Source organism: Bactrocera neohumeralis, chromosome 5, assembly GCF_024586455.1.
Source record: "Bactrocera neohumeralis isolate Rockhampton chromosome 5, APGP_CSIRO_Bneo_wtdbg2-racon-allhic-juicebox.fasta_v2, whole genome shotgun sequence".
NCBI classification, from domain to species: domain Eukaryota; kingdom Metazoa; phylum Arthropoda; class Insecta; order Diptera; family Tephritidae; genus Bactrocera; species Bactrocera neohumeralis.
The window spans coordinates 4,476,266-4,487,233 of NC_065922.1; the positions used below are offsets into that span (position 1 = coordinate 4,476,266).

General features: G+C 36.5%; 1 protein-coding gene across 1 annotated transcript in view; it reads right to left on the reverse strand.

Annotated features, from left to right (window-relative positions):
• The window catches only part of LOC126758150 (uncharacterized), a gene marked incomplete at its 3' end in the record, with an annotated part of 53,389 nt that extends 43,346 nt beyond the window's left edge, over positions 1-10,043 (reverse strand). The window contains exon 1 of the mRNA XM_050472242.1: positions 9,849-10,043. The remainder of the gene's footprint in view (positions 1-9,848) is intronic.
• Between the last annotated feature and the right edge of the window lie 925 nt (positions 10,044-10,968).

Below are 10,968 nucleotides of genomic sequence, written 5' to 3' on the forward strand. Positions count from 1 at the left end.
ACAAGTTTAAAGAAAAGCAATAAATTAGATAATCTAAGTAACAATGGACATTAGGCGGAACAGATGTAGTTAAAAAATACTTTATTTTATTTATGTTAAGACAAAAATTTGAGAAACAATATAAAAATAGTCCTTTTTTCGTAGTTAAATATAAGTATCCAGGTGAGAAGAGCTCAAAATGTGCAAAAAATACTTGAAAATTGAACTAACGGGTTTTTTAATAGCGATGCTACAAAACTAGACCGATAGGACAGGGATAGGGAGAGCAAACGATGCCACATTTTCCCCCTATTTTTGACATTTCTCTTCACTAAGATTTGCCATTTTATAATGGAAAGATATACGAATCAAAAACGAGATGAAATTATTAAAATTTACTTACACCTATTTTGCCTCCCGCTTAACATTTTTTCGATTGATTGAATATTGATAAGCTGCTATTTTAGTGCTAATTATTTATTTAGAAGTATCTCCTAAATCTCAAAGGCTGAGTTTTTAAAGTGGAAATATTTTTTGCCCGTCAAAAGAAATTTAATAATATTGCCTATATTTCGGCGAACTAATTTCATAATAAGCTAATATTTGTAGAGTAACAAATGATGAAAACATAGAACACTTTTTGTAAAGATATTTCGACGAAAGCAAAATAAACGCTTTACGCTTAAAATATATTGGAAAATATGTTAAATATTGAATATTTCAATAATTTTGTGCAGACTATCTCTGCGCCTATTGATATGCTATGATTGCGTTCAAATCGTATTAACGAAATTGAATGTATATAAGTTGTACCATCGTGAAAATAAACATTAAAATCTTGGCGTTTCAAATTATTTAGTTAAGCGCTGTTAATTGGCCCATTATTCTCTATCATGCTGACATAAATCTATGTTATAGCCTTTTATTTAGAATTCAGATTCAAATTGTTGATGCAAAGTCAAATCACTTTCTTCCCTTCGAACGAAAAAGTGACATACCGAAAAATATTGATTATATATCGATATATATTTATAACCAGCGGATCACTCCATTTGCACTTCCACTTCGGGAAGATGAGATGTAAGCGTCGTACTTTTATTATTATTTAAATTTAGTTCCGCAAACGACCGCTTCGTAAGGAGCCAACTGGGCGAGTGAGCCGCACTGGACTTTATTTCATGACAATGACTCCCCTCCCGCGGCCTTTAGCTCTATGGGATCTTGAAAAGTTTCAAGAAAATCCGACTGTTCAGCGATGAGGCCCATTTCTGGCTCAATGGATATGTAAAGAAGAAAATTTGCCGGATATGGGACGAAGAGCAACCTGAAGAGATTCAAGGGGGCTGTCATTTCATCGAGAAAAACAACGGTTTGTTATACTTTGTGAGCCAGTGGAATCATCGGTACATATTTCTTCAAAAATGATGGGAACATAACCGTCAATGGCGACCGTTTTCACGCCATGATAACCGACTATTTGATGCTTGCAATTGAAGCTCGTGATTTCGGCGACATTTGGTTTTATCAAGGCGGCGATACATCCCACACATTGCATTAATACTGAATTTAATTAGAGAAAACTACGGTGAGCAGATAACTTCACGTTTTGGGCCGGTTCTGTGAGAATATGTAAAGTCTAAAGTCTATGCGAACAGTCCCGCTTTCTTAGAGCAAAATATCACGCATGTCATTCACCAGTTACCAGTCGAAATGGTTGAATGAGTTATCGAAAATTGGATTCTACAGATGGACCATCCCAGATCTAATTTTTGTCTTGTTTATTTTTTTATACCATGGTATTAACGTGATTTTCGAAAGGGGTTGTTTACATATGTCAAAATTACTTCAGCATATTTATTTTTCTTGTAAATTCGTATTCACAAAAAATAAATAATATATGTAAGTACTTATTTGTAAAGCAGCAAAGCTTGTACTGCCGAAATTGGGTTAGAAATTCGCCAGTCGCCCGTTTCAGCATTGCTGCACGCGAAAATTCGTTTTTGGCTAATGCTTAAAAATTTCTACACGTCTGCTGGGCGTATACTGAAAGTGCTCGCGGTTAGTGGGAGTTGATTGAGTATTTAAAATGCTATCGGCATTTTAATGGATTCTTTTGCGAATCGGGAAATTTTCAAAACAAAAAGTGGATAAATATGTACATAAATAATTGAGTGAGTGGCACAGTTGTGGCTAAAATTACTGGGCTATATTTTTTTCTGATGGAAAAGGTATATATATATGTATAAATCGAAATTTTTTCCAAAAAAAATCAAAGAAAAATATTATATTATATAATATCATTATTTTTTACTTTTTTTCTTAATCAAAGAAAAATGCAATAAAACCGAAAATAATGAAACGAAATATGTTTTCAACTAGCTTGGAGCGAGATATGAATTTTTCTATCGGATAATAAGAAAAAAAATAGAAAAACGTCAGGTGGAGGACCTTCCCGTTACAATTTACGGCTAATAGATGAATACCATTTCTTAGAGATCTCTATTAACCATTTTTTCAGAGTACCAAGTGGAAAAAAATTCGCCTTTTTTGATCCACCCTTATATATACATATCGTCACCTAAAATGCAAAATAATGTGTCATCAAAAAATCGAAATTGAGTCTTTATTGCTTACGATTCACTACTTATATTATATATATATGTGACGTAAAAGTTTCAGCTTCTGTTGTCAGATATAACCAATATATAACCAATATATAACCATATATAACCAATACATAACCATTTTATAACCAAAACTAATTTTTTTTTCAAAATGAATAGTTTCTATCAAATCGTTTTTCCTTCACCTGCAAACTTATGAAAAGTGATGTTACGTTATTTTGCAGTTTAGGTAACGATATACTTGTATATTAGGTTGGAAAATATCTCCCTTCCGCATTTTTGCTCTTTATTCAATGCTTTATAAAAAGTGTTACAGTAATCGGATTTAGTACAAATATACTCCTCTCGTAGAAGCCCCGCTTCTTATTTGCGAAGAACTCGGACAGCCACTTTTCACAAGCCTCTTTTGATCTCAACTTTACACCAACAAGGGCGTCTGCATGGACAGGAACAGGTAATAATCACTTGGCGTTATGTCCGGGCTATACGATGCATGCGATAAAATCCCCCTTTCGAGGTTTCGAAGCTTCTGACGACTCATCAACGAAGTGTGTGGTCTGGCGTTGTCCTGGTGGAACGCTACACCCTTTGTGTTGGTCGATTCTGGACGCTTCTGGTCGATTGCCTACTTCAAGGGGTCCAGTTGTTCGCAATAGTTGGTAGAATTAATCGTCTGGCCATTTGGAAGCAGTTCATAGTGGATTATTCCCTTCAAATCCCACCAAACACACAGCAAAACCTTCCTGGCCACGACCATTTTCACTTGACATTGTCGTATGTGATCCATTTTTCGTCGCCAGTCACCATCCGCTTTAAAAATGGGTCGAGTTCGTTCCGTTTCAGCAGCATATCACAGGCGGTTCAGATGGTTTTTTTGCGTCAAATCATGCGGCACCCAAACATCAAGCTTTTTTGTGTATCCAGCCTTCGGCAGATGATTTGAAATGGTTTGGTGACTAACTCCCATCTTCTGGGCGATGTCACGAGACGCCACATGCTGGTCTAACTCAATGTTTTCCATGAATGTATCGGTATTCGTCGTCACAGGTCTTTCTCCGGCTGGCTTATCCATGGTGTCGTTTTCACCCGCTCTGAATCGTCAACACCATTCCTCCGCAGTTCGAAGTGATAGAGTAAAGTCCCCCAAAACACTATTAATCTCACGGAACGTTTCCCTAGCGGATTTGCTTTTAACGAAGGAAAACTTCAAAATAGCACGAATTTCGGCGTTAGTGAACACCATGTTTGAACGTCTATAACGGTTGAGCGCAATATCCAAACTAATCATGCATAGCGTCGTTTTGTGGGTTATGCCAAGACCTTTCAAAGATGCATAGTATTGCCAGATACGAGCTCTGTAGCGCTTTATACGAGTATATAACCACGAAATTCAATAGACAAAAAGGCGGAAGGAGATATTTGACAACCTAAGTGAGCGGACAATGCTTTCGGCTTATTGTAATATGTTTTTATGTGGTTTAACTAGAATGTTGGCTTATTGGCTCAAATATTGCTTAAATAATTCTTTAGTATTGGAAAGATATCTGTGACTTTAAGATCAATGAAACTTGCTGCTTGGAAATTAATCAGCTCTGTACGAATATAACCTCATTTCGATGGTTTTTTGGCCACTATCACAGATAAAGTCTAACTATAATTGACTTTTATAACTAATTTTGTTGTTGTTACAAAATAATATTTCGGTTTTGTGCATTATAGTAATTAAATCCAATTAATATTTCCCGCAGTCAGCAAAACATTCTAAGCACTTATGCAATCTTATCTGTGCTCGGGGAGCGATGCCATCAGCAACTGGTCATTAACACTCGATTTTTCCTTTCGCTTGCACGCCAACACAGTTCTCACTTTTCACGCGCACGTAAAACGGACATTGCATGACCGGCGCGCATGCGCAAGCGCACAATTCAGATTATTTGATCAGAATGGCAACAACAACAAGCGCGGTAGCATGCAATGTAAACAAGAGCAACATGCCGCATAAATACCCAACGGAAAGTGAGGCAGACAATGTGAGCGATAATTGCGAAGCAACAACAACAACAAAAATCGCCGTGCTAAAAATACCAGCAACAACAGCTGGTGCGGCGTGGCGTGGCCTGGACAACAATGTGCGCTTATTACATGCATTGCACGTTAATGACTAGGGAGTAGCAGTTGAATTTAGCGCACGTTGTTGTTGTTATTCGCACTTTTTTGCATTTAGTACCTTCTATTGTCATGCGAAAGCAAAAGTGGAGCAACGAAACGTTGGGTGTGGGAAACGAAACACAATGAAAGTTAAGTTTATTAACCAAAAGAAGGGCCTCCCTGCAGCCAGCGCACACAAGAGGCAAGATAAGGTGGGCAGCGGCGTGTTGTTGCTAAAACAAACACTTTCGATTTTCAAAAATCATTTAATTGTTTAATTTTTATCGTTTATTTCATGCACAGTCAGCAAAATCAAACAAATTTACTGCCACAATTTGCCATTTCAATCATTTGCCACAGCGAAAAAATAAAAATAACGGTACTCAAGTGCCAACAGTGTTGTTTGTAACGATTAACGCCCCCGAAAAACAATCATTCAATTATAACACTGGCAACAAAAGAAAAAAATTAAAATAAACTTGTTGTTGTTGTTGCTTTGGCTGTTCGCAAATAAATCGATAAATAAATTATGCTTTTTGGCAGCTGGAGTCAAAACAACCTGTGCTGCAGGCTTTCGAGATTTGCTGCCGATTTGCTTGCAGTTATGGCAGAGCAGGGTCAGGGGAAGTGGACGCGGCGCCACACCTGTTTCCACCTGCAATTTCGGTCGCCAGCAGCTAGTCTGTTTATGCCAAAACACTTCATTCACAACTTGCTTGCTGGTAAGAAAAGCGACCAAAAGGAAACAGAGTTCACCAAATAAATCGCAAAATTTTCAGATCGGAAATTACTCACAATAAACATTTAATTCTCACAGTTCTTTGTCTTCGAGTGGAGTTTTGTGGCACCAATTATGCCATTGCTATGAATTATGTACTAAAGTCTTTCATGCGCCATATGTTTTTGTTGTTTCTGAAACCAAGTTGCCTCACTAAGATCTTTGTATTGTGAGTTTTTATTTTGATTTGTTTTTCTCTGTGTGAGTGTGTGTGTGTATGTGAGTTTTCTCACTGTTGGCAGCAAATTATCTGCGAGAATTTTGGGTTCGCCCGAAATCGCTGTTCTGCTAGCTCGAATGCCATCAGCAGCGCGCGATTGCCTTTGACAGCAATTCGTGTCAAATTAAACCTCACACACACACACACACATGCAACCAGATATGTGCTACAAAGTATTGGCGGCTTTCGGTGGGTTCAGCCACTTGGAGACATGGAGGCACAGCCATCAGCCCACAGCATCGCATATCTGCAATTAATATTTGACTCTTTTTGCATATTTATGCGCAGTTGTGGCACAGATTCTTGCTTGCCACTCGTGTGCTCCGGCTGCTAATGTGCTTCATAAGGCAGAATGAGGTCGTAATTAACATTTGTTTGAGCAAAAACGGGCAAAAAACATTTGAAGCGTGTGTGCAATTGTCATTTCGGCAGATTGATCATTGCAGCTGTGGCACAAACGTGCCTGTTTGTGGCAACTTGTAAATGCCATAAGTCAATATTAAGCGTTGGCATATTGGATTTGTGGTTTTTGGGTGCAAAATGCTTCGTTTTGAATTAAAAGTACTTCAAAATACTTTGTTAGTAATATTGTCACAATGCATTGGCTTCTCTTATTTATTTCCCGAAACTTTTGTAGAATATTTTCTTTAATATTCCATTTAGTTAATGAAAATTTTTTACCAAAAAATAATTTTTAATAATTGTATAATCTGTTTTTTAGCAATTAGAATCTTTGCAGCTTCGACGTTTCGAAAATAAATCTCTTTCAAAAACCAAGTGAGTTTTTCTTCTTCACATCTTCTCATTACTCAGCAACCAAATCAAATTGTGTGAAGCTTTGCTTTCAAAGTTACAGTCCCTTAAACTGCTCTTAAGCCTTCACTATTTACACAAATACCAAAAATGTGGCAATACTTAGTGTTGCTCATCATTTACCGCTTCTTTGTCTTCATTGTGTCGCTGTTAAAATTAAAGACTTAAGCAACGAACTTGCCCTCATATGTATAGCACCAAGCTGGGAATGAAGGTGAGCTTTTATGGCCGAATTAATGAATTATTATCACAAATTATGAAAAATTATTGTGTTCTTTATTTTAAGTATTTTAATAGCAGCAAATTATGAATTTTTGTTTCATGAAACTCTGTGTAATGTTTACTGGCAACAAGCGCTAATGGAGTATACTCGCAAATGCAATGGAAGGGTCAGTTATAAGCACATTTGTAAAGAAATATAAAAATTTAAGTTAATTGATGATACATGTGCTTAGAAAGTAAAAGTAAAGTACTCGAAGCACATATTCGCTTTCTAAGCTAAGTCAAATTGCATTCGGTTTAGTGAAGGACAAATGGTTAATAATTTAATTAAAATATACAAAAAATTAAAATATTATTGAATGTTTATCCATGTCAAAAAATAATATGAAGATTTTCAGAAGAGACATGAAAACATGCGCACGATTTCCCTTTTGTCGCAAGGAAAATGAAAGTCCCTTAAAGATGTTTTTAACATATAAATCATGCTATGAACCTCTTAATACCACGTAAAAGAGCATGAAATTGTAAGGTAAAACTTTGAAGGAATCGAGAAGCCATTGATTTCGTGAAAAGAAATTTGTTAAAGGAAGTCAAGGCCATCCCAGTGAATACCTATAAAAAGTGGCTATAAAAATGAGGTTTTATTTTTTTCGGCAACCAGTTGGAATCTGATGAAGTGGTGTCAGTTCAAGTTCACTTTTATTTTACTGTTTAAAAAGCGGTGTATATTTAATTTATTTAGGAGTTATCAACAATTTTTCGTAGTCCGAGGAAAACTTCCAAACACTGTCTGTCTCTCTCAAATGATTTCTTTTGACAGATAGCACTAGTTTGTAGTTATTTTGCGACTGTGATGTTAGATGCTGTTACTCGCCAATTTTGGCTTGCTGAAACTGAAAATGAAAGTAAGAAATTCCTAACAGAACATCTCGAATACTCCACAGACCGCTTAGCACATCATCCTTCAGATTTCTCGAGTACTGTAATCACATTATTTTAACTAAATTAAACAAAAATATATACTAAAAATTGTGTTTATAAAAAGAAGTAAAGAGGCTGAAGCTGTGATAATTTTCTATGCATTAATTCACTGAAAAACTGATAAATTCGAGCTTTTAAATATTTCTGCCCAAAATAGAGAAAGTTCATGCGGTTGAATTTCTCAAATTTTTGATGAGGTTATTTAAAATGTCCAGAATTTGTTGTGAATCAAGCTCTAGACTTTAATGTAAATGTAGCTATTTGGTACTCAATAACAACAAAAGAAGCATTAATATCTGCCTCAAGAATGATTAGAAGACTAGCTAGTGCCTTCTATGATAAATTAAGCAAGAGATGGTCTAAGTTGAGGAAATTACTTGAACTCTTAAATTAGCAATAGAAGTCAAATTACATGCAAATTTCCTGCCATAACTCGAAGTTTTTTTGTGGATTATGGTGATTCGAGTTAGGGAAGTTCAACAGTAATTATAATTTTCAGTAAAATCTCAAGTCTCAAAGGCCGTTTTCTCAATGTCTGGTTAGCAGCCATTTGTCAGTTAAGTCCTGGTAAACTTAACCAAGATTACTTCTTTTGGTAAAGAATCTTTTTAAACTAGAACTGACAGATGTTGCTAACCTATCTGGGGAACAGCCATAAATTCGTTATTTATTCCATCGATATTTATTTGTATGAACATATTCAAAATTAAAACTCAAGTACAATCCTCTGGATTCCTATACCGACAAAACCGTTTTCGCTTTATTCGTAAATAATATTTTCAATGTATTTAATAGTTTATTATAAAATGTATACCCCAGCAACGCGTGGCCGGAACCATTAATATACATATATATACATATATTAGAGAAGTGCAGGAGACTTTGAAAAAAAATAATGATTTTTTGAATTCTTCACATAAATTTTTAGGTCATATGAATAACCTTTTTATTATTCATGAGATTGTCTTATAACTTTTTTCTATAGGAATCGTAGTTTAGCTGGAAATTGAGGTAAACCATTCCTAAAAATTCAACCATGCCTCTTCCCTTTCATTTTCCGACCTCAGCTCGCCCGTAAATTATTTTTTCTTAATGTCTGTTATTTCATCTTTCGTTTCTTGTGATTTTTATCCTACTATACTTTTTTTTGTTTTCAAAAATTATCTACCTTGGTCTAATACCATATAAAGTTTTCTAAAGCACGAAATTTTAGAAAATATTTCTTGACTGTTTGGAAACTCTAAATAAAAATTTTAGGATAATAAATTAAACAAAAAATTAAATCGATATTACTGAAAATTTTTCAAAAATATTTATAGCATTAATAATATAAAAAGACTTGTTAAAAAATCTATTGGAAATTTTTATTTAAATAAATTCCCTCGTAGAACACTTTGCACTTAAGCTTCAAATCCCAATTTTAAGGGAATTTCGTTAACCATTAAAGATAGGAACTCTAGGCCTTTCTGCTGACTTTTGTTTTCATTACAAAAATGTCACTCTTAATATTATTAAAATATTTTACCAACTTTATCAATGCTCCAAGAACGCTTTCACTCACTGAACCCTCTAGTTCTTTTTACTGCAAACCAACTAAAATTAATTAAATTATTCACTTCTAATAAAAATTAATAATTTACAAGTGACTTTTTTTGTCATTGCAAAGGCAACACAAAAGATTTTTTTTTTTCACAAAATACAAATGGGAGTCAAACATGCCACACTTCAACACTTTCCACTGCAGCAAATATTTATTGTCGAACAAAAAGCACAAGTGTAATATGCGTGCCACTTAAGTTTCTCACTTTGTCACCACAATTTTCTGTGTTTCTCCGTTTGTGTCAACTGCTTACGAAAACAGAATCGCTGGATTTTAGTGCAATCAAAGAAAAACACGCATTTCACTTTGCCGATGGCTTTCAATTAGGTTGCGCATGCGTCAGCGCCGCTTGACGAGATGACACCGCGTGCCAATCAATGAACTCGCGTCACAAACAAATGCGGCACAAAAGCAAAAGATCTCAAACAACACCGTTAAAAGACTGTAGTAAAAGCAGAAGCATCACTTCTTCACAAATATTACCGTTGTTCGGGTGTACGCGTGCGCGCCGACTCACTGGCCGACAGACAGGTAATAATGGTGCGCGTACAAAAATAAATCGAACAATTCGATTGCTCGGTGTAAAACTCGTTGCTTTGGCTGGCGCGCTGCTTAGTAGCTGTGTTGCTAACACTTGAAGGTTTCGTCGCAGACTGACGGAACGCCGCGCGAACGGGTATTCATGCGCGAAACTAACATAACCGCAAGCAAGCGCGCTGATTTTTGCTGCTTTTGCTTTTTCTACAAAAATGCGCTTGGAATGCTTTTGTTGCTACAGCGCGCGTTTAAGCTGTTGACTGTCGCGCGCAGTTGTTGTTATTGGCGGTTATTGTTTGTTGTTGTCGCCAAAGCTCATTCGGCGGCAACCTGTTCGTTCGAGAGCGTGTTTTCGCACCCGACTGTTTGTGTGTGCGCGTCTGTGCAAATCGCGCCCAGCCAACAGCGCGGCATCCGAAAAGCACCTATGCCAATGCAGGCGCGGCAAGTAAGTCACCAGCGCCGGCATAAGCTCACCCTTGCGCTCATGCGTGCTTGCGCTCGCTGTCGTCGGCTGCTCTCTTCTCTTCTCTAAGAAAGCTTTACTGCTTGCATCTTGCAACTGCACTGGCGTCGCTATCGCGGCTTTCCTCAACGACCGCTTAGGCGCTTAGACTAGGTGAGGAGATTTTTTAATCGATTTTCTTGTTGTTTTTGCTTTAACCTTTTGTTTTTGTGTGCGACATTTGGTTGCTGCGCTGCCTGCATGTAAATAAACCGCATTGTTGCGCTGAAGTTGACAGCGCGTTCGTCGCTTTGGCGCAGTCCACATTTGAGGTCGTTTCTTATGCGCATTCTAGAAGTTGGCAAACCTGTCAAAAGCCTCGTTAAAATTAATGTTTTCTTATTTTATTGCAGTTGCGTAACACTCACTGGTTCTGATAAAATTTATTAGGCCGCGCGCAATTGAGTTTACGCAATGCGTAAATATTTTTGTGAATTTTGCTGCATACTAATTTATGATCACAAACTGACTTGAAGTATAGAAATGCCTTGCTAATTGAGATTTGAGTGCAGCTTATCGTTGAAAGATTGAATTCAAAAAGTGGAATTAATATTTTGTGAA